The following is a 21,796-nucleotide window of genomic DNA, read 5'->3' on the forward strand; positions in this document are numbered from 1 at the left end:
TTTGAGGATCCACAATTGTTCATGTTATTATTATGTGCTTCTAAGTTTTTATTTGAGTTTTTCCAGACTCTACAACTTGATCCTCTGGATCCCGACTATGAGGAAAATAAGACAATTAAAATATTTTATCTTGACCCTATCATAGAGCCTGAACCCGAACCACAACTAGATGTAGTTGTATTAAACAGGAAACTAGATAAGGGTGTGCTTTATTTGTTTATTTTCTTGGCATTCCTTTTATTTGTGGTAGGTCTATTCGGTTTTGATGACCCACATAGGTTCCGATAATTGCTATATGATTTTATGTGGTGACTAATTCTATCAACGTCTAGCTGAAGACACTAAATTTAGCGCTTAATGGGAGGCAACCCATACTATTGTTGTACATTAGTGGAATTTTATTTCTTGTTCCCCATGGAAGGACGCTTCATCCAGGTATCTTTCCAATCACTTTATTGATGCCTCGTGTTACTTTACTTTTGGTATTGTGCTTTTATCAGAAACATTGAGGACAATGTTAGATTTAAGTGTGGTGGAGCGGTTAACTTTTTGGTATTTCCTTGCATATTATGACCAGTTGTTGAGTGGGTCTACTGTATTTTCTTGTCTCAAAAAATAAATAAATAAAATATAATTGATGACCAGCTGTTTAGCGGGTCTTTCTGTCTAGTTGTTTAGCAGACATCTCTCGATCTTGCTGTTTAGCAGATCTATCTATCTGTTTAGCAGACATCTCTATCCACTGTTTAGTGGATTCATATCGCTGTTTAGCATACAGTTCTTTATCCAACTGTTTAGCGGATATTTATTTTTTTTGTTTTTATCGAGGACTAGCAAAATGTAAGTGTTGGGGAATTTGATAAGCACGTAAGTGCGACGCTTTTTCACCCATAATTACATTAGCTAGGACTCATTTTATCACTAATAAACTTGTTTTAAGTATTTTGAAGGAAATAAAGCTCGATGGACTAAAATACGGAAATCTGCGGGAAAATGGAGGAAATGAAGTGATTTATGATTAAATGGGCCAAGCCCGAAAGGAATTACATGGAGAATCATTTTATTAAGTCCAATTATGTGGATATGGGAGTGTGGTAAGAATTCCACTGAGTGTGTAGAAGTGTGAAAACCATGTGAAAGATATTAATTATGATTAAGGATATCTGAAGATATTTTGTTTAATGAAGAAAATATTTCCTTATGATGTTGAGTAATGGAATATTTGAAGATGTGAGAAAGAATATTATTCTTTATGCTTGAAAATAATAATTAAGATATTGATTGCAGTATTTGACACATGGCGCATTCTGATTGGAGGATTTTTATATTATTTGACATGTGGCATACTTTTATTGGATGATGATATGGTAGTGGATATGATAAAGGAAAGTGGTTTCATTTGAAAACTATAAATACTGGTTGAAGCAGGGAGAGCGGGGGTCGGTAGTCCAGAGAAAATAGTTTTAGTTTATTTCTTTTCTTTTTATTTTCCTTTGTAATGAAATAATCTCTTCACTAGGGATGCGGATGAAGCCCTATGATGTGTATTAAGAGAGTTCTAATTCATTTTCAATAATAATTCTTCTTGGTCGTATTTTATTGCTTGGTAATGATAATAATTCTTTTCATATGTCATTTTGCTTCAATCATAGGTTTTATGTTCTTACTACAAAGATCAGCACCTTTAAGTGGAATGAATTATTAGTATTTTGGTAAATTTAATTGAGCCTAACGTTATATCATCTGAGGCGCACATATTGGTCCTAAATCGTCTCGAGCAATTTTGTGAGGAATTTTAAAGAGAATTGGTTGAATAATCTAGTATACATAATAGTGGTGAAATTCAAAGCCTTGAGTTTTTCTTATCTTCTTATTTTATCTCCTTTTCTTATTATTGATCTCTTAATTATTCTTTTTAGCATTTTACTTTAATTAGAAATTAAAAGTAACAGTAGTTAGTCCCAGTGGAACGACCCGTGCTTGCATACCATCCAATCGATAGCCGTGTACTTGCAGTATAAATTAAAATCCCAACAGAAGACAATTCCCAACCAATATTGTGAATTATTTTTTTATTGTCATCATCCCATAAGAAATTTCTCACAATTCTATCAATTTTCTTAGTTATGGAGCAAGGAGAAAGAAAAATAGGGAGATAATAAATGGGTAGACTAGCTAAAACGCTTTTGATGAGAGTTACCTTACCTCCTGTTGCTATTGTTTTTCCATTCCAAGAAGTAACTCTTTTACCAAAAATTTCAAGTGTTTTTCCCTATTTTTGACTGCCTCCTACCTTGTCTCCCAAAGGTAAGCCAAGATATATGCTAGGAAAACTCGCATATTTGCATCCTAGCATGTTAGCATAATTTTCAACATCCTCCTCGACCGCGACTCAAAATAAGCTACTTTCAGAGAAATTTATTTTCAAACCCGAAGTTAACTCGAAACAAAGAAGAAGGTAGCGAAGGTTATCAACTTGTTCTCTCTTAGCATCAAGAAAAATGATAGTGTCATCGGCAAATTGCAAGTGATTTATTTTTCTTCCTCCCTCCTTGACGAAAAAAACCCGAGATTTGATCATGTTCTTGTGCTTTACTAAACATACAACTTAAGACTTCACAAACAATAGTAAAAAGAAAAGGAAAAAGAGGGTCTCCTGGACGAAGTCCCTTTTCACTACCGAAATAAACGAAAGACGATCCATTAACAAGAACCGAGAAATTTGAGAATGTTAAACAATTTCTAATCCAAGCCCTCCAAACAACACCAAACCCCATTTTGCACAAAACTTCATTTAAAAAATTCCAATTCACTTTATCAAACACCTTTTCAAAATCAAATTGTAAACCAACCCCGATAATTTTTGACGAAGTCTAGAATCCACACATTCATTTGCTATCAAAACTCCATCAAGAATTTGTTTTCCTTTAATAAAACTAGATTGAGTTAGTGAGATTAAAGTAGCAAGGTATACCTTTAAATGCTCCGCCAAAACTTTTGAAATGATTTTGTACACGTTCCAATAAGACAAATAGGCCGAAAATCTTTTACTTCTTCTACACCCGTCTTCTTAGGGATAAGCGCAATAAAATATTTTTTCAATGACGAATGAAGAATATTTTGGTCATGAAATTCTTCGAAAACCTTCATCAAATCTTCTTTTAGAAAATCCCAACAAGCAAGAAAGAACTTCATAGTAAATCAATCCAGACTCGGAGCACGATCAATTCCTAAATCTTTAATTGCATTCTTAGTTTCTTCTTCACAAAAAGATCTCTCCAACCATATGCTTGCATTCTTGGACCCTTGTTTGAAATTTCTTTAAATGCTAACTCAAAATGATTTGTGATGCCCAACTTGATTTCTTCTTTGTTTCCGGTCTATCGACCATTGATACGAAGGTTATTGATGTTGTTAAAAGCTCTATGACCCCTCACTACTCGATGAAAATGTTTGGTGTTTCTATCTCCATCTCGAAAGTATCTAATTCTTGACTTTTGCCGCATCATTATGCTTTGACGACGATGAGCCACATCAAACTCCATTTTAGCCGTCACAAGCATGTCTTCTTCACCTTCGGTAAGACCCCTTTCATCATCTAGTTCATCTAACTCTCTCATCTTGGTAAGTGCCAAGTCAATTGCCCTATCAATGTTCCCAAAGACGTCTCGATTCCACACCTTCAATTTCTCCTTCAAAGCATGTAACTTCTTTGAAAAACATTCACCCGCCGTGCACAAAAGAAAAATATTCCCACCATTCTTTCATTAAAAAAATTATGTTAGTTCCTTCTATCCAAGCTAATTGAAATCGAAAAGGGCAAGCACCCCAATCCGAGTCCTTTGAGCATAACTCAATGGAAAAATGATCCGAAAAAGGTCTTGCAAGTCGCTTGAAGTTTATATTTGGAAAATGATCTTCCCAATCCGACGAGAAAAGAAAACGGTCAATTTTGCTTTTCTTATTAGTTGGCCCACTCCAAGTATATATAATTCGCACCTGAAAGAGGTAAGTCGACAAGATCCAACTCATTACATAGGTCATCAAAGAATTTCATTGAATTCGAAGCTCTACGACAACCCCTCTTATCCACCATGTATCTTATATCGTTGAAGTCTCCACCGAAACACAAAGGCATTCGTTCCAATAACCATGCAAGGTAGCTAGCTCCATACGAAATATTTTTTTTTCGTTCACATTGCAAGGACCATAAACACCAATTAAGACCCAACGGAAGTTATCCTCCAAATTCGACAAGAGATACTTATAGTAAAAGTTCCTTCAAGAAACTCATCAACCTCAATCAAATCCGAATTCCATATCAACAAAATTCTGCCCGATCTTCCATAAGAATTTAAAGAAATCCACTTGCACGGAGTCGCACCCCAACAATGACGCACAATCTTATCGTTACAAGAACTAAGCTTGGTCTCTTGAATCATAAGAGTTGTAGGCTTCCAACGTTTCACAAGATTTTTTAACTTCGATCGTTTATTAGGGTCGTTAAAACCACTGACATTCCAAGAAATTATGTTAAACATTTAAATTTATTGCAACCCCGTACAAACCAAACCTTAAAAAAGAGAAATCAAGACCCTTCATTTTCTCCCGTCGCGAGCTCATCTTTAAAAGTATTAGCATGATCTAAAATCGTGTTTGTAACAAAATCTTTTTCTTGTTCGGTGAATACAATACCAGAAGGGTGACCAGAGTTCTTAAGTTTTCCAGAAAGGGTATTAAATATATCCGACATACCTTTAGCCACCTTTGAATAATCACCGGATGCATTAATATTATTTCTCGCAATACCACTTGTACATGATGCCACATCATCAGTATCTTCATTTGAAAATTTAATTTGCTTGCCAAACTCACTTCTTGACAGGGAGTTTGCAGCCTCCAAAGAAACTTCATCGTCAGAAACATTTTGGCTGTTATTGTTACTTTCCTTCGTAGAGTGCACAATTTCATGAGAAACAATGATATTGGTCAAATTTGCGTATTTGTGTTTCCGTATTCTCTCCAAAATATCAAAATTTGGAATTACGCTATGTACTGCCCGGAAACATTACTCAGATAGACTCGAACATTGTTTCCTAGTAGCTCTATAAGTTTTTTTTCCCTTATATATACATGGGCGCATGCATATAGCTCTTGTATCCCAGTTTTCATTGTTTCTTGATCCGCTTCTTGAAATAAAGAGTTTCATCAGGTTTTTCCTTTTCTTTCATGTTTCATCAGATAAGTAAATTCATTGAAGCCGTTTCAGGTAGAGAGAAGAAGAAAAATTGAAGTTCGTATTGTAGAAAATCTGATATCAAAGACTTAATGAAAAGAACACAAGAGTAAACTCAAACAAGCTTCAACAACTATTGAATCTTCTACAATATCACCATTAGCCTTCATCTCATTGACAAGATTTAATGTCTTTGAGAAAAAATTTGATATTGTTTCAGTAGTTTCCATCTGCAGTAATTCATACTTTCTCTTCAAAGTTTGTAATCTAACCTTCTTGACTTTGTCAGATCCTGTGTAGTAGCTTACCAAACCATCCCAAGCTTCTTTAGCTTGCTTAATATAAATAACTCTATCCATGAGAGATTCATGAATACCTTGATGAAGAATATATGTAGCTTTAGAATTCTTCTTTTTGTTTTCAGTTAAAACAGTTTGCGCAGCTCCTTCAACTACAGATCCTTCTGCTGGTTCTACATAACCATCTTTCACAATATCCCATACCTCTTGGTATGTGAAAATATTCTCCATCTGCAACCTCCAGTGTTCAAAGTTTTTACCTTCAAGCACAGGTACCTTAATTGAACTTAAACTCGTCATCTTCTCTAACTCTAACTCTTACCCACAACCCTAGAATCTGATACCAGTGCTCTGATAACAGATGTAGAAAATCTGATATCAAAGACTTAATGAAAAGAACACAAGACTAAACTCAAACAAGCTTCAACAAGCTTCACTTAATTCATATATTTCGACTGATGGCTTAACATCCTATTTGTATGATTCACAAACTTGACTCTCAAGTAAAAAGACTTTCCTAATCAAAAACAAACTCTAACAAGAAACTTCTAGAAAATTCTCACGCAAGCAAACTCTTAAAACAAGTAATACTTGTAACCCAAGTAAACTTCTAAAAAACTGTACCATGGATCAACAACACTTGTTTATCCATCCACTTCATGTCAACTGTACCAGTTGATCACACCACATTGGATCAACTCTCATAGTTGATCCACACTACTTGGATCAACAACATTGTTGATCCCTTTTGTCTTCTTCATAGTATCTTGGTTTACTTCTCAACATCCTCCCTTAAACCAAGATACTCTTTACTAATCATTCCCAACTTTCCACGCAAGTTAATGAAAGTGTTAGACTTCAAAGACTTGGTGAAAATATCTGTTATTTACTCTTCACTTTCAAAAAAATCCACAGCTATCTCCTTGTTACTAACAAGCTCTCTGATGTAATGATATTAAATATCAATATGCTTACTCCTTCCATGAAGCACATGATTCTTAGTTAATGAAATTGTAGACTTATTAACTATTGTTGTTGGTGTCTTCTGTTCTTCAAACAATGATTTCAGCATCATTCTAAACCACACTGCTTGTGTAGCGCAATTGCTAGCAGCTATATACTCAGCTTCTGTTGTAGATAATGCAACAACTTGTTGCTTCTTAGATGACCAAGAGAAAAAACCAGTTCCCAACTGAAATACATAACCTGATGTGCTTCTTCTTCCTTCTGTATTACCAGCCCAATCACTATCAGTAAATCCAACTAGTTTTGGATCTTATGAAACATTATAGAGAATTCCTATACTGATTGTACCTCTAACATATCTCAGAATATGTTTTGCATCTTGTAAATGTGATTGTCTGTGTTCTTTCATAAATCTGCTAACCAATCCAACTGCATACATGATATCAGGTCTTGTAGCAGTCAAATATCTCAAACATCCAACAAGACCTTTAAAGTATGTTGAATTCACAAGATCTCCTGATCCTTCTCTTGTCAACTTCAGTCTCTCTTCTACTGGTGTTAAGATTGGATTACAATTATCCATCTTGAAACGCTTCAAAATTCCTTCAGCATACCTTTGTTGGTTAATAAAAATTCATTTTTCAGTTTGTTGAACTTCAATGCCAAGAAAATATGACATCAATCCAAGATCTGTCATCTCAAACTCTTTCCCCATATCCTCCCTAAATTCCTTGATCATCTCAGAACTATTTCCAGTAATATTAGATCATCCACATACAAACACACTATAATATGATTGCCAAGATCATCAGCTTTCAAGTATAAAGTATGCTCATGTGGACATCTTTTAAATCCTTTCTTAATGAAATAAGAATCTATTCTTGTGTACCAAGATCTTGGTGCTTGTTTCAACCCATACAAAGCTTTTTTTAGCTTGTATACTTCATTATCCTTCCCCTCCATAATGTAGCCAGCTGGTTGCTCTACATAAACTTCTTCTTCCAACAATCCATTCAAAAATGCTGACTTCACATCCATATGAAATATCTTCCAATTCTTTTGTGCTGCTAAAGCAATGATCATCCTTCTTGTATCAAGTCTTGCAACTGGTGCAAATACTTATAAATAGTCAACTCCTTGTCTTTGCCTATAACCTTTAGTTACTAACCTTGCTTTCTTTCTCTCCACTTCACCATTTGACTTGTATTTTGTTTTATAAACCCACTTAACACCTATGGGTTTCTTCCCTGGTGGAAGTTCTGTTAGTTCCCATGTATCATTCTTCTGAATTGACTTCAGTTCTTCATTCATAGTTTGAATTCAGCCTTGTTCTTTTGATGCTTCTTCATAAGTTACAGGATCACAATCTCCAAATAGTGCAAAATTCACTACTTCATCATTAGTATCTTCATCATCTCTTGATACAATATAATCATTCAACCTAGCAGGTATGATATATTTTCTTCTTGGTCTTGTAGTTTCTTGTTGTTGTACTGTTTCTGTTCTTGCTTCTTCATGTTGCTCTTCAACATTATCTTGAATCTGCACTTCTTCTTCAACTTCAACTGGAACTGTTCTGACAGCAGCAGGTGGATCAACATTCCTTGTTGATCCAATATTATGTGGATCAACATCCTTTGTTGATCCATTGTTATATGGATCAACATTAGTTGTTGATCCATTATTCCAGTTCCATTTTGAAATTTCATCAAAGATCACATCTCTACTTGTAAACACTTTTCCTGCTTCTGGGTTGTATAATTTATATCCTTTGGTTACTGAACTATAACCAACAAGGATACACTTCTCACTCTTGTCATCCAATGTCTTTCTTAGTTCTTTGGGTACATGTGCATATGCAATACACCCAAAAATTTTCAGATATCTTACACTTGGTCTTACACCTCTCCAAGCTTCTTCTGGTGTTATGTTGTTCAAACTATTTGTAGGACATCTATTGAGTAAATACACAGTTGTATCAACTGCATAACCCCAAAAACTTTTTGGTAAATCTTTTGTTCTTCTTATAGTTCTTTCCATCTCCATTATGGTTCTGTTCTTCCTCTCTGCAACTCCATTTTGTTGTGGTGTATATATTGTAGTTAGTTGATGATGAATGCCATGCTCTTCCATAAACTTTTCAACAAAAGTATATTCTTTACCTCTATCAGTTCTCAAGATCTTGATACTCTTACCAATTTGTCTCTCAGCATAAGCTTTGAAACTTCTAAAAGCTTGAAATGCATCACTCTTTTGTTTAAGCAAATAAACCCAGGCTTTTCTACTAAAATCATCAATGAAAGTTATAAAATAATTATTAGCTCCATGTGAAGTTACTTTAATAGGACCACACAGATCACTATGAAAAATCTCCAAATGTTGATCAGCTCTTCTAGCTTTGTTGATTGGGAATGGATCTCTGTGCTGCTTGCCAGAGATACAATTTTCACATCTTGATTCTGGTACCTCTATGAAAGGTAAACTTGACACCATCTCCTTATTTGCTAAGTTTTGTAAACTGTTAAAGTTCACATGTCCCATCCTTTTATGCCATAACCAAGAGTCATTGTGCACACTGCTACTGTAACAACTTTCTTTTTGATGTTGAATGTTCAAAGGAAATAGTCTATTTTTAGTCATCTCCACTCTTGCTATCAATCTTCTTCTTCTATCTCTGATGAAACATAAACCATTGTAAATATTCATAGAATATCCTCTTTCAGACAATTGTCCCATACTTAGCAAGTTTTGATGTAAACCTGGAACATAATATACATCCATGATGTATGCTTTAGAACCATTCTTAAGAATAATCCCTATTTTTCCTTTTCCCATAACTGGAATTGTTGAGCTGTTTCCAAACTTTACTGTAGATCTTACAGACTCATCCAAGCTTTCAAACAAAACTTTTCTTCCACACATATGATTGCTTCAACCTGTATCCAAATACCACTTAAGTTGAGGTTGTTCTTCTGATGTGTGACATGTAAGTAACATGTTTTCATCCTTCTTTTCTTCTTCTTTTTCTTGGGTTTCTGCAATGTTAGCTTTGAAATTTGCTTTGTAATTGTTAGCAACTGTCTTTCTTGGTTTTGGAAACTCATTAGCCATATGTCCAAAATCCCCACAATTATAACACTGCATTCTTGATCTATCAAATGGCTTCCTATAACTTCCATTATTTGATCTCCCTCCATTGTTATATCTTCCTTGAAAATCTCCAGTACTAGATTTTCCTTGATTGTTTCTCCATCTAACTTGGCTTTGAAGTGCCTCTTCAACTTGTTTTGCAGCAGTTGTCTTCTCTAGTAATCTTTGTTCATATGTTTATAATGAACCCAATAACTCATTAAGAGTCATAGTTGCAATAGTGTTAAACTCTTCTATAGTAGTTAATTTTGCTTCAAACTTCTCAGGTAAGCTTCTTAAAATCTTTTCAACAACTATTGAATTTTCTACAGTATCACCATTAGCCTTCATCTCATTGACAAGATTTAATGTCTTTGAGAAAAAGTTTGATATTGTTTCAGTAGTTTCCATCTGCAGTAATTCATACTTTCTCTTCAAAGTTTGTAATCTAACCATCTTGACTTTGTCACATCCTGTGTAGTAGCTTACCAAACCATCCCAAGCTGCTTTAGCTTTCTTAATATAAATAACTCTATCCATGAGATATTCATGAATACCTTGATGAAGAATATATATAGATTTAGAATTCTTCTTTTTGTTTTCAGTTAAAACAGTTTGCGCAGCTCCTTCAACTACAGCTCCTTCTACTGGTTCTACATAACCATATTTCACAATATCCCATACCTCTTGGTATGTGAAAATATTCTCCATCTGCAACCTCCAGTGTTCAAAGTTTTTACCTTCAAGCACAGGTACCTTAATTGAACTTAAACTCGTCATCTTCTCTAACTCTAACTCTTACCCACAGCCCTAGAATCTGATACCAGTGCTCTGATACCAGATGTAGAAAATCTGATATCAAAGACTTAATGAAAAGAACACAAGACTAAACTCAAACAAGCTTCAACAAGCTTCACTTAATTCATATATTTCGACTGATGGCTTAACAGCCTATTTGTATGATTCACAAACTTGACTCTCAAGTAAAATGACTTTCCTAATCAAAAACAAACTCTAACAAGAAACTTCTAGACAATTCTCACGCAAGCAAACTCTTAAAACAAGTAATACTTGTCACCCAAGTAAACTTCTAAAAAACTGTACCATGGATCAACAACACTTGTTTATCCATCCACTTCATGTCAACTGTACCAGTTGATCACACCACATTTGATCAACTCTCATAGTTGATCTACACTACTTGGATCATGATCCCTTTTATCTTCTTCATAGTATCTTGGTTTATTTTTCAACATGTATTAAGTTTTTCTTTGACGATTTGGTATAAGCATGGAGTACTATAGTTATACTTTGATTGATAAAGTTGGCGAAGGAACCTTCGGATACGTATGGAAAGCTATAGATAATCTAAGTGCTGATGGTTCTGAAATTGTAGCAATAAAGGAGATGAAGAAATTATATTCGTCCTTGTAAGAATGCCTTGAACTTACAGAAGTCAAGGAATTGGTTAAACTCCATGGGGATCCGAATATCATCGGACTCAGAAAACTCATCTTTGACAATCAGGTGTTATATTTGGTCTTTGATTATGTAGAATCTACTCTGTGTCGCCTTATGCATGATAAGATTAATCTTTGTACGGATGATGAGTTACTAAATGGGTTATTGGAGAACAAGATAGGCCTTTTTTCGGAGTCTCAGATACGACGCTGGTCTCGTCAAATCTTGCTAGCTCTTGCACAGATGCATCGTCCTGGTGGATATATGCATCGATATCTAAAACCAGATAACTTTCTGGTCGCTAGAGATGGAGATTCAATAAAGATCGCGGATTTTGGTCAAGCTAGGGAAATTGATTCTAAATCACCGTGTTCAGATTATGTTACTACACGGATGTACCGCGCACCTGAAGTGCTGTTAAACTCGGTTTCGTATACCTCTGCTGTTGATATGTGGGCAGTTGGGGCTATAATGGCCGAACTGTATTCGTTTCGTCCTCTTTTTCCTGGTAAGAATCGAGCAGATCAGCTGTATAAGATTTGCAGTGTAATCGGAAGTCCAACTTATGAGTCGTGGGCAGAAGGAATACAACTTGCCAATTGGTGTGGTTACAAGTTTCCTCAAGTACATCCATATGGTATTTCTACAATGATACCATCTGCTAGTCATGAGGCTATAGATCTGATTAAATCCCTTTGTTCTTGGGATCCAAAAAACAGACCAACAGCTATGGAGGCTCTGAAGCATCCTTACTTTGCGCCCGATATGCGTGAATTGCCAGAAGCGACAACAAATGCAAAATTGGAGCAGAGAATATATCCTAATCAGACTTGCTTTGGTGAAAAACTTCTTGGCCCTTTCTCCCCTGTTAGAGATATTACAATTGAAGATATGTTAAAGAGGGTTTGGGAAGAGGATACAAGTGCAAAGTTCGCGCAGAGAATATATCCTAATCAGACTTGCTTTAGTGTAGAACTTTTGGGCCCTTTCTCCCCTGTAGGAAACATGACAAGCCAAGATCTGTTTGAGAGTGTTTGGGGTTGCAGTTTAGATGCCTCTTTCAGAGAGATAACTCATCAGGAGAAGTAGACAGCAGCAGCATCGCATGCTTTCTAAAGTTGGGGATCGGCAAAGATGATGCAACAAAAGTTTATGAAGATTCTTTGATTTGTTTAATAATAAACTTCCCCTTATTTTCTTCGAAAAATGGGTCATTTGTCCAAATATATTTAAAACATGGTTCAAATGGACGAGTAAAAATTTGTATGGGTGAAATGGACACCAAAAAAATTGTAAGGACGAAACTGGATTCATCCTGACTTAAACTTAAAAAATAGCAAGGATGAAACTGGATGCATCCTAATGTAAATTAAAAATAAGAAAAGTATTTGAAAATGGATAGGATGAAACTGTTTACATCCTAACTATTTTTAAATTCTTGTCTATTTAAACAGTATCAAAATCTAAATGTCCTTTTCACCCAGGAATTGTTGATTTTGGTCTTTTTAACCAATTTTGTGTATTTTCTTGTCTTCGTTTTTCTTTTAAAGTTTTCATGCATGGCTTATGTTCATGTTTTTTAATTTAGAGTGAGCAAGAATTTGAAAAAAAGTGTACGAACTTAATGCTGATATTTTGATACTCTTTCTTCGACTCTCGATTGTGCTTTTAAGTAAAACTAAAAGATAATGAAATAAAATAAAATAAAATAAAATAATAACAAGAAAGATTGTTCCCTGGTTCCGTACTAAGTTGAGTACAATAGGTATAACTAGAGGTGTAAAACGTGCCGGCCTGGCACAGCCCAGCCCACGAAGTCACGTGTTTAGCGTGCTGCGTGCTGTGTTGGTCTGTGCCAGAGATTCATACGTGTTGTGTTGTGCTAAACGGCGTGCTGTGTTGTGTTGTGCCAGAAAAATAAACATGATGTGCCGTGATGTGCTGTGCTAGCACACTTATTTTATGTTCTCCAAAATAAATACTTTTGAGATATTTTAGTTAGTACATGTATTATTACGGAAATAAATTAGCATAACGAAAATAAAATGTCAAAAATTGGCTAAAACAATGATTTTTTTGTGAAATATGCATCAAATGTGATGTATTGTGTAGTATTTTACGCATGACGTGGCGTGCTTTCTTTGCATGCTGGGCCGCGTGCTAACACGTGCCGCGTGTTGTGCTATGCCGCTGTGCCTATTTTTCTGGCACAACACAGCACATTAAACAAACGTGTTGTGCCCGTGCTGGGCCGGTCACGTGCTGTGTCGTGCTATGCTCGAATTTTAACGTGCTGTGTTATGCCATAAACGTGTTGGCCCGTCCCAATTTACACCTCTAGGTATGACCCTAGATTGAACCACTTCCGAGTTTCCACCATTGCACTCCATACAGTGATTGCACGGATAGTTGGACTAAACCCTTGGTTAGAAGCGATAATCGGGTGAGTATTATGGGTGAGTATTATTCATACAAAACCAAATTGTTGTCTTAACTGAGATTACAAGCATCATTAATTACTGTGTCTGGATCATTTATACCATCATGATATTAGTTACTGTTTCCATGACCATAGTATCCCTTGCCAGAAGCTCGTGGAAATTGTTTCTTTCCCTAGTCACAGTGGTCATTATTTCATTTATTTGAGAGAAAAAGTGAGTGTTCCGGCAATGTGTAAGGCCCAGTGCTAAGCTTCAATATGAACGATGGAGTCATGGGAGTTGGGATTTCCAACAGCATTTTAAATTTAAGTGGTCGTTTATGTAGTTGATTCGCTAATAGATTGAAAGAAAAGGGAAGATAGAATTGTATCCTGGAAAACGAAAAGTAAAAACTCAGTTTTTAACAAAAAAAAAAGATTGTTCCCTGGTACCGCACTAAGTTGAGTACATTAGGTATGACCCGAAAATTGAAAATATAAAGAATTCTGACAAAAGAGAGCCTGGAAACATAAAAGAGGTAACAAAATAGAGATTCGCCTTAGCCCAACGTTTAATATTTTCACTCTGAAGATGGCCCCTTTTTGATTATGACGCAACAACGCATGAATATATTTGCTCAAGTGAACAAATAAAACCTCGATACCGGCAAAATACATACAATTTTTATTATTATTAGGCATGATTTTCAGCTCGTCATTTCCCATTGATGAGCCTCTTCTTAACTTTTCCTATTTATTTCGAACAAAAAAAGGAGGAAAACCAACTCATGCAAAATAAATAAATGAATCTCACTTCTGATAACTTCACATTGATCTGCATATAACCCAAATAAATCTTTCACCTAATATGATCAGCCAAACCGCGGTCATTAAAAAAATTGATGCAACATCAAATCAGCAAATCTTCAAAGAAAATGCATAATTGTTTAGAAGAATATGTTGGAAAGTGGGTACTCAGAGGATGAAATTCAGAGAACATAAAAGAATGTTGTGTCACTAAGCTTCAAAGCCTTTTGATTCTTTTTAGAAAATATTTCGACCCTTCCCAAATAATTGGCGAGTGCAATTAGTCAATGAATAATGCTTTTAGGATATGATGAAGCCCTAACAACGTTGTTGGATTCAAGAGTTATACTCCCTTGATCCAACCAAAAACACACAGTATTTAGAGTCTGATGATGCTTAGAGAAGATAGAAAACATAGATTTTTGATATGTTGAAATGGGAGAAGGCCTTCACTATTTCAAGAAGAATTCATGTCTTTTGGAGATGTCTTTCTATCTTCAATAGACGCTTTCAACAGGTATCCATTAATGGTATCTCTTGAAACAAACCCTATGGGAAGCTACACATCGATGAAACTTTCTGGTAACCGGTACAGGTCGAATACATCCGGGAGTTACCCCCCCTACTCCCTGAATAGCGGAAAACATATATGAAAATATTCAACAGAATAGAGCATTTCGAATATAGATACAACCTATTATTTTTTAACATCAACAAGATCTACAAGCAAGAAACTTCAAATGTTATTGACAGATCTATAGAGGTTATTGTTCTATATAAAAAAACAACAAGAGTAAAAATAAAAACTACCACTAACCTAGAAGTTGTAAAACAAAGACAGTAAATTAAGATAAAGACGAGTTACAAATAGCACATTTGTTACACGGGATAAATAAGAAAACAGACTTATACTGCTAACAATCCCCCTCAATATGATGGAGGGTGAAAACAATGCATCATTTGACAAGCCAAGTTGTAAAAGGTAGTAGAAGCAAGTCCTTCGGTGGAGAGGTCAGCTAGCTGTCGAGAAGAAGGTATGACTGAACTACAACAATTCCATCATCCATCAAATAAAAAAAGTGATAATCAACTTCAATGTGTTTTTTCATAGCATGGAAAGATGGATTTGCAGATAGAAACTAAGCACCCATGTTTTCGCAACAGATTAAAAGAGGTTTAGTAGGAGTAGTGCGTAATTCTTCTCGCAGATTAAACCTGAAAATTAAACCGCATCACTTTTGCAGCTAAGACACTGAAAGTTTTGTACTCAGACTCCGTGGAACTTCTGGAGACGGTTTTTTCTTTTTATAGGACCACAAGGCTACAGAATTTCCTAAGAAAACACAATTTCCTGAAGTAGAGCGCCTTGTATCAGGGAAGCCATCCAATTAGAGTCAGAATAACTAGTAATGGAACTAAGATTTCCAACTTAAATAGTATTTCCAGAGCAAATTGTGCCTTTGAGATACCTGGGCACTCTTTTTACAATAATCACGTGCGTAATTGTTAGAGAGTACATGAATTCAGAGATATAGTTGACTGCAAAGGTGATGTCAGGTCTTGTGAGAGTAAGATATTGAAAACCTCCAACTAAGCTTCTGAATTCCAGATGATTTGTGAGAATATCACCATCATGTAAAGTCCCCTTTTTCAGTAGATGCAGGAGTATCACAAGGTTTACAGTTGTTGATACATGAAAATAATTTCCCATTAATACCACTACGAGTCCCTAGAGGAATGGTAAGCCCATGAGTTAACATGGGGACTTCGGGACTAGGGCCGAAGGACGAAATAGTATATCCATGGAGTAGAAAGGATAAGGAATGAATTAATAGAGATGTGGAAGGTTTTACTGAGAGGAGTGTGGTAAATAAGGAGGTACCTATGATATGTGACATAATGTCATAAGAAGAAGGATTTTGGGAAAAACCTACAAAAGGAAGGACATAGTAGAATAGAAAGCAAGTTCTCTCTCATACTATTCTAAAAAAAGTTGTTGTAATGTAAGAAATGTCCATTCACATACAGATTTTCAGATAAATTTATGGTGTTACTGTTTTTCGAATTCTGAGGGATTTAGTATAAGGATTTAACTAAGAACTCCCCATTTGTTGTTAGAGTCCGTCTCAGTTTATCTTGTTTCAACACCCATTATTCATTTGTTTTGTAAAGCTTAATGTTCATGATTTGGTCGACTACTTCCATAATAAAAAAACTTTCCAAAGTATCCCTGTTACAATTCATAGTGCTTGAGTTTATCAACTCAGACACAAGTGTGTTTTGTTTCTCTGTGAGACAGTGTCTGGTGAGACCTCTCCCCTTCCTGCACCCAATTGTCATCCCATATATTTATTCACATACCTTCCCAACCTCCTGTATGACATATTGTTTAATGTGATGAATTCCTTGTTGAATACATTTCCAAACCCAATATTTTTATATTTTTTCTTGGACGGCAAAGCACCGTAATTCTTGAAATATTTTCCTTTTAAAATCTTTCCCAAGGTCGTTCGTATTACTAACTAATCTCCAATCAATTTTGTTGACCATTGCTTGGTTCGTTTTGTTAGCTTCCTTGAAACCTAACCCTCCTCTATCTATAGGTATGCACGAAATATCGTATGCTTTTATGTATATACCTTTATAATTATAGTTTTTACCCCCATCATAAATCACGTTGTAAAGCATTAATGTTATTAATTATTTTGATAACACAAAGAAAACCATATTGGAGAAGGGCATGTTTGATAAAACAGATTAATCATAACCATTGTACTAGGTTGCGATACAACTTTGCCGGCCTAATTAGTAACTCTTTTGTTCCATTTTTTCAATGACATTATCAAAGGGTTAAAGCTTACACTGGTTTATAAAAAGAGCACTTAATGCTATCTCTTTTTTTTCTAGAATCCTGTATACAACGCCTTTATGTTTGTTGTGGACTTTTTTACCAAAAAAAACAACAGATATTTGGCCTGAAGTCGAGCTTAAAATATTTAATTATGACACTTGACAAATTCTAACAACTACTTAAATTATTTTCCTTAAACAATAAATTAAACAGTCACCGGCAAAGAACATGTATTAGATTGGGAGAGCAATTTTTGTCAATTTGATACCTTGATAAAAAAAATCTTCTTAGTGAATTAGGAGCCAGAAAAGATATTTCATACATGGTATGAACAAGGGGGACATTGGATCCCCTGCCTAATGCCCCTTGAAGGATTAAATTCTTCGCAAGTTTCGCATATAAAAGGGCAACTATAGAGGATGCAGAAATGCATTGATAAAGGATCAATTGGAACCAATATATCCTCACTAAAGCGAAAGGATTTTAAAATTTTTATCAAAAAAGTCTAGCTTATCCTGTTGAAATTTTTCGACATGTCAATTTTATTTTATTTTTTTGACCGGTCAAATAGATATTTCATTTAAAAAATGCACTTAAGGGGAGTACCTTGACCCAATGATTATAACCAAACAAAAAAAGGGGAACCGAAAGGGGATTCGGCTACCCAAGAAAACAAACACAAAAATTACTGAGGCCGGTATAATGAATCCCATAAAGAGATCACCATATTTTCCGTAAGCCCTAACATTCTTGTATTCGATTCGGCCCAAAAGAATGCTTGTAAGTTGATATCTCTTATGAGGCTTGCCAAAGTTTTGTTTTTGTTATCGAAGGTTCTTGCATTTCGCTCTTTCCATATACACCACCATATAGCTACCGGTATGTTATTCCATATTCGACTAAGTCTTTCATCTCCTCAATTAAACTTCCAAGTCTTCATAGATGTAATGACATTAGGGTCGTATCACTATCCAAAGTGGCACCCTTCAACAAAGTAATCCCAAATTCTCCGGATTCTCCAACAACCATAAAACAAGTGTGAACTCGATTCATCATCTTCCTCACAAAAAACGACATACACTAGAGACATCCATACGTCTTCTCAAAAGTGTATCCGCCGTCATTACCCGATCACGAGAGAGAATCCAAAGAAATAAATTCATTTTGTGAGGGTACTCATTACTCCAAACAACATTGATTGGATAATCCGCCTCACCTTGATCGTCGTTGTCTTTAATTCCATCCTTAACCGTATACTTTCCATGATCACTACCAACCCAAATTCGGGTATCCATAATCCCTTCTTGGATAGAGATAGAAGAAACAAGATTTGATGTGGGTAACCCTTCATTTGTAATAGTTTGAGAGTATCTTTGCCTAGACATAAACGCCCACCGTACACCATCTTCCCTAACTTCATACATACTAGCCACCACGACCTCCTTGGTCCTTGAAGCTTCATAAGCCACAGGAAACATATCACATAACCATCCTGCACCAAGCCAAGAGTCTTCCCAAAATCTAGTTTTCTTACCCGCTCCAATCTTGAATCTAATACTTTTATTGAAATCTTCAAGCTCTTTATAGATATTGAACCACAAGCTACCACCTTTCGATCATTTGGGTTGGAGAGTTTCCCAACCGGTAATTGTTTCGCCAAATTTTTCGACTATGATCTTCCTCCATAAAGCATCTTTCTCCACGCCAAATCTCCACCACCATTTTTTTAGCAAAGCCAAGTTCACTTGCTTAGCTCTTCTTATACCACCACCTTTTTCTTTTGGGGTTTGAAGACAATTCCCAACCAATATTGTGAATTCTTTTCTTATTGTTATCATCCCATAAGAAATTTCTCACAATTCTATCAATTTTCTTAGTTATGGATCAAGGAGAAAGAAAAATAGAGAGATAATAAATGGGTAGACTAGCTAAAACACTTTTGATGAGAGTTAACTTACCTCCTGTTGCTATTGGTTTTCCATTCCAAGAAGTAACTCTTTTCCCACAAATTTCAAGTGTTTTTCCCCATTTTTGAGTGCCTCCTACCTTGTCTCCTTAAGGTAAGCCAAGATATATGCTAGGAAAACTCGCATATTCGCATCCTAGCATGTTAGCATAATTTTCAACATCCTCCTCGACCGCGACTCCAAATAAGCTACTTTCAAAGAAATTTATCTTCAAAACTGAAGTTAACCCGAAACAAAGAAGAAGGTAGTGAAGGTTATCAACTTGTTCTATCTTAGCATCAAGAAAAATGATAGTGTCATCGCACTTCCGAGTTTCCACCATTGCACTCCATACAGTGATTGCACGGATAGTTGGACTAAACCCTTGGTTAGAAGTGATAATTGGGTGAGTATTATGGGTGGGTATTATTCATACAAAACCAAATTGTTGTCTTAACTGAGATTACAAGCATAATTAATTATTGTGTCTGGATCATTTATACCATCATGATATTAGTTACTGTTTCCATGACCATAGCATCCCTTGCCAGAAGCTCGTGGAAATTGTTTCTTTCCCTAGTCACAGTGGTCATTATTTCATTTATTTGAGAGAAAAAGTGAGTGTTCCGGCAATGTGTAAGGCCCAGTGCTAAGCTTCAAAATGAACCATGTAGTCATGGGTAGAGCTGCACATGGGACGGTACAGTCTGGGTTTCTTATGAACCCGGCACCTGTACCTGGAGTTGACCGGGTCTTCATATTGAGGACCGGTACCTGTACATGTACCTGTACTTGTACCGGTTATACAGGTCCGGTTCTAACCGGGACCGGGGTTTTACCCATACTTCAATTGAACAAAATATCAACCCACAAATTAACCTCAATTTTAATCTATGAAACTTTCAAACTCAGTAGAATCCACAAAATTCAAACCAAATATCAGAACCCATGTTACAAAATCGATTAATGGTTCCTAAGAAATTGAGCAGAGATACAATGGAATGATTATTTTCATAGAGACATAAACATAACTAAACATAAATTGAATTAAACCCCAAATCTAGCAATCATCTTCAAGAACCCCGTCTGCATCTTCAGATCGAAATACAAATTAATTCTTCATCAGATTTAATGCATCTCTCAGCATCACCACTATATCTTCTCCATCTTCTGTAACAAATTAATTTGATGAATAAATTAATCTGCATCTAAAACCAAATCCATCTCAAATAAAACCCTAGCTCAGATTCAATAATGCAATTAAAAAAATTAAACTAAACATTCAATTAATTATGATGAATCCAGAGTTCATCAAACAAATTACCAAAAATCAGATAAGTGATTTACTAATTTACTTTGATTGAGTCATACCTATATCGTTACTTTCATAACCATCTTGATGAAGCTTGAATTGAAATAGTACTAGCAGAAGTAGAAGATGAAGAAGATGATGAATTAATGTCCGCTAATGAGTTTCTGGGATTGGGTTTCTTATTCTTCTTTGACGAAGATAGAGATTCAATCTTCATGGTTGATTTTATCTCCTCTCTGTGAAAGTAGACTTCAAGTGAGAAAAGAAGAAAAAGAGGAAACAAAGGAAGAACAAGTGAATTGAAGAGTGTTGTTCGATAGATAAGATGCCCTAAAAACCTAGAATCGATGGCTAGAAATCACTTAGATGGATGGTTATTATACACCGGGGTTTTCTGGGTCTGGTGCTGCCGGGAATTGGGTTAGAACCGGTACCTGTACTCGTACCCAACCGGTTCTGAAATCCATTCCTGGTCCCTGTACCGGCTACACCGGTTCCAGTCCGGTTCCGGGTTTTTTTTTCCGGTACGAGTCCGGTACTCCGGGTACACCGGGTTCTTTGTGCAGCCTTAGTCATGGGAGTTGGGATTTCCAACAACATTTTAAATTTGAGTGGTCGTTTATGTAGTTGATTCGCTAATAGATTGAAAGAAAAGGGAAGATAGAATTGTATCCTGGAAAACGAAAAGTAAAAACTCAGTTTCTAACAAAAAAAAAAAGATTGTTCCCTGATTCCGCACTAAGTTGAGTACACTAGATATGATCCGAAAATTGAAAATATAAAGAATTCTGACAAAAGAGAGCCTGGAAACATAAAAGAGGTAACAACTAGAGATTCTCCTAGCCCAACGTTTAATATTTTCACTCTGAAGATGGCCCCTTTTTTATTTTGACACAACAACACATGAATATATCTGCTCAAGTGACCAAATAAAACCTCTATACCGGAAAAATACATACAATTTTTATTATTATTAGGCATGATTTTCAGCTCGTCATTTCCCATTGATGTGCCTCTTCTTAACTTTTTCCATGTATTTCAAACAAAAAAAGGAGGAAAACCAACTCATGCAAAATAAATAAAAGAATCTCACTTCTGGTAACTTCACATTGATCTGCATATAACCCAAATAAAGCTTTCACCTAATATGATCAGCCAAACCGCGGTCATTAAAAAAATAGATGCAACATCAAATCAGCAACTCGTCAAAGAAAATGCATAATTGTTTAGAAGAATATGTTGGAAAGTAGGTACTTAGAGGATGAAATTCAGAGAACACAAAAGAATGTTGTGGCACTAAGATTCAAAGCCTTTTGATTCTTTTTAGATAATATTTCGACCATTCCCAAATAATTGGCGAGTGCAGTTAG

The 21,796-nt window shown here is 35.5% G+C and overlaps 1 pseudogene; it reads left to right on the forward strand.

The window, feature by feature from the left end:
* Positions 1-10,920: 10,920 nt before the first annotated feature.
* On the forward strand, positions 10,921-12,180 carry LOC113362108 (annotated as a pseudogene).
* The last annotated feature ends 9,616 nt before the right edge of the window (positions 12,181-21,796 follow it).

This window comes from Papaver somniferum, chromosome 1, assembly GCF_003573695.1.
Source record: "Papaver somniferum cultivar HN1 chromosome 1, ASM357369v1, whole genome shotgun sequence".
Taxonomy (NCBI): domain Eukaryota; kingdom Viridiplantae; phylum Streptophyta; class Magnoliopsida; order Ranunculales; family Papaveraceae; genus Papaver; species Papaver somniferum.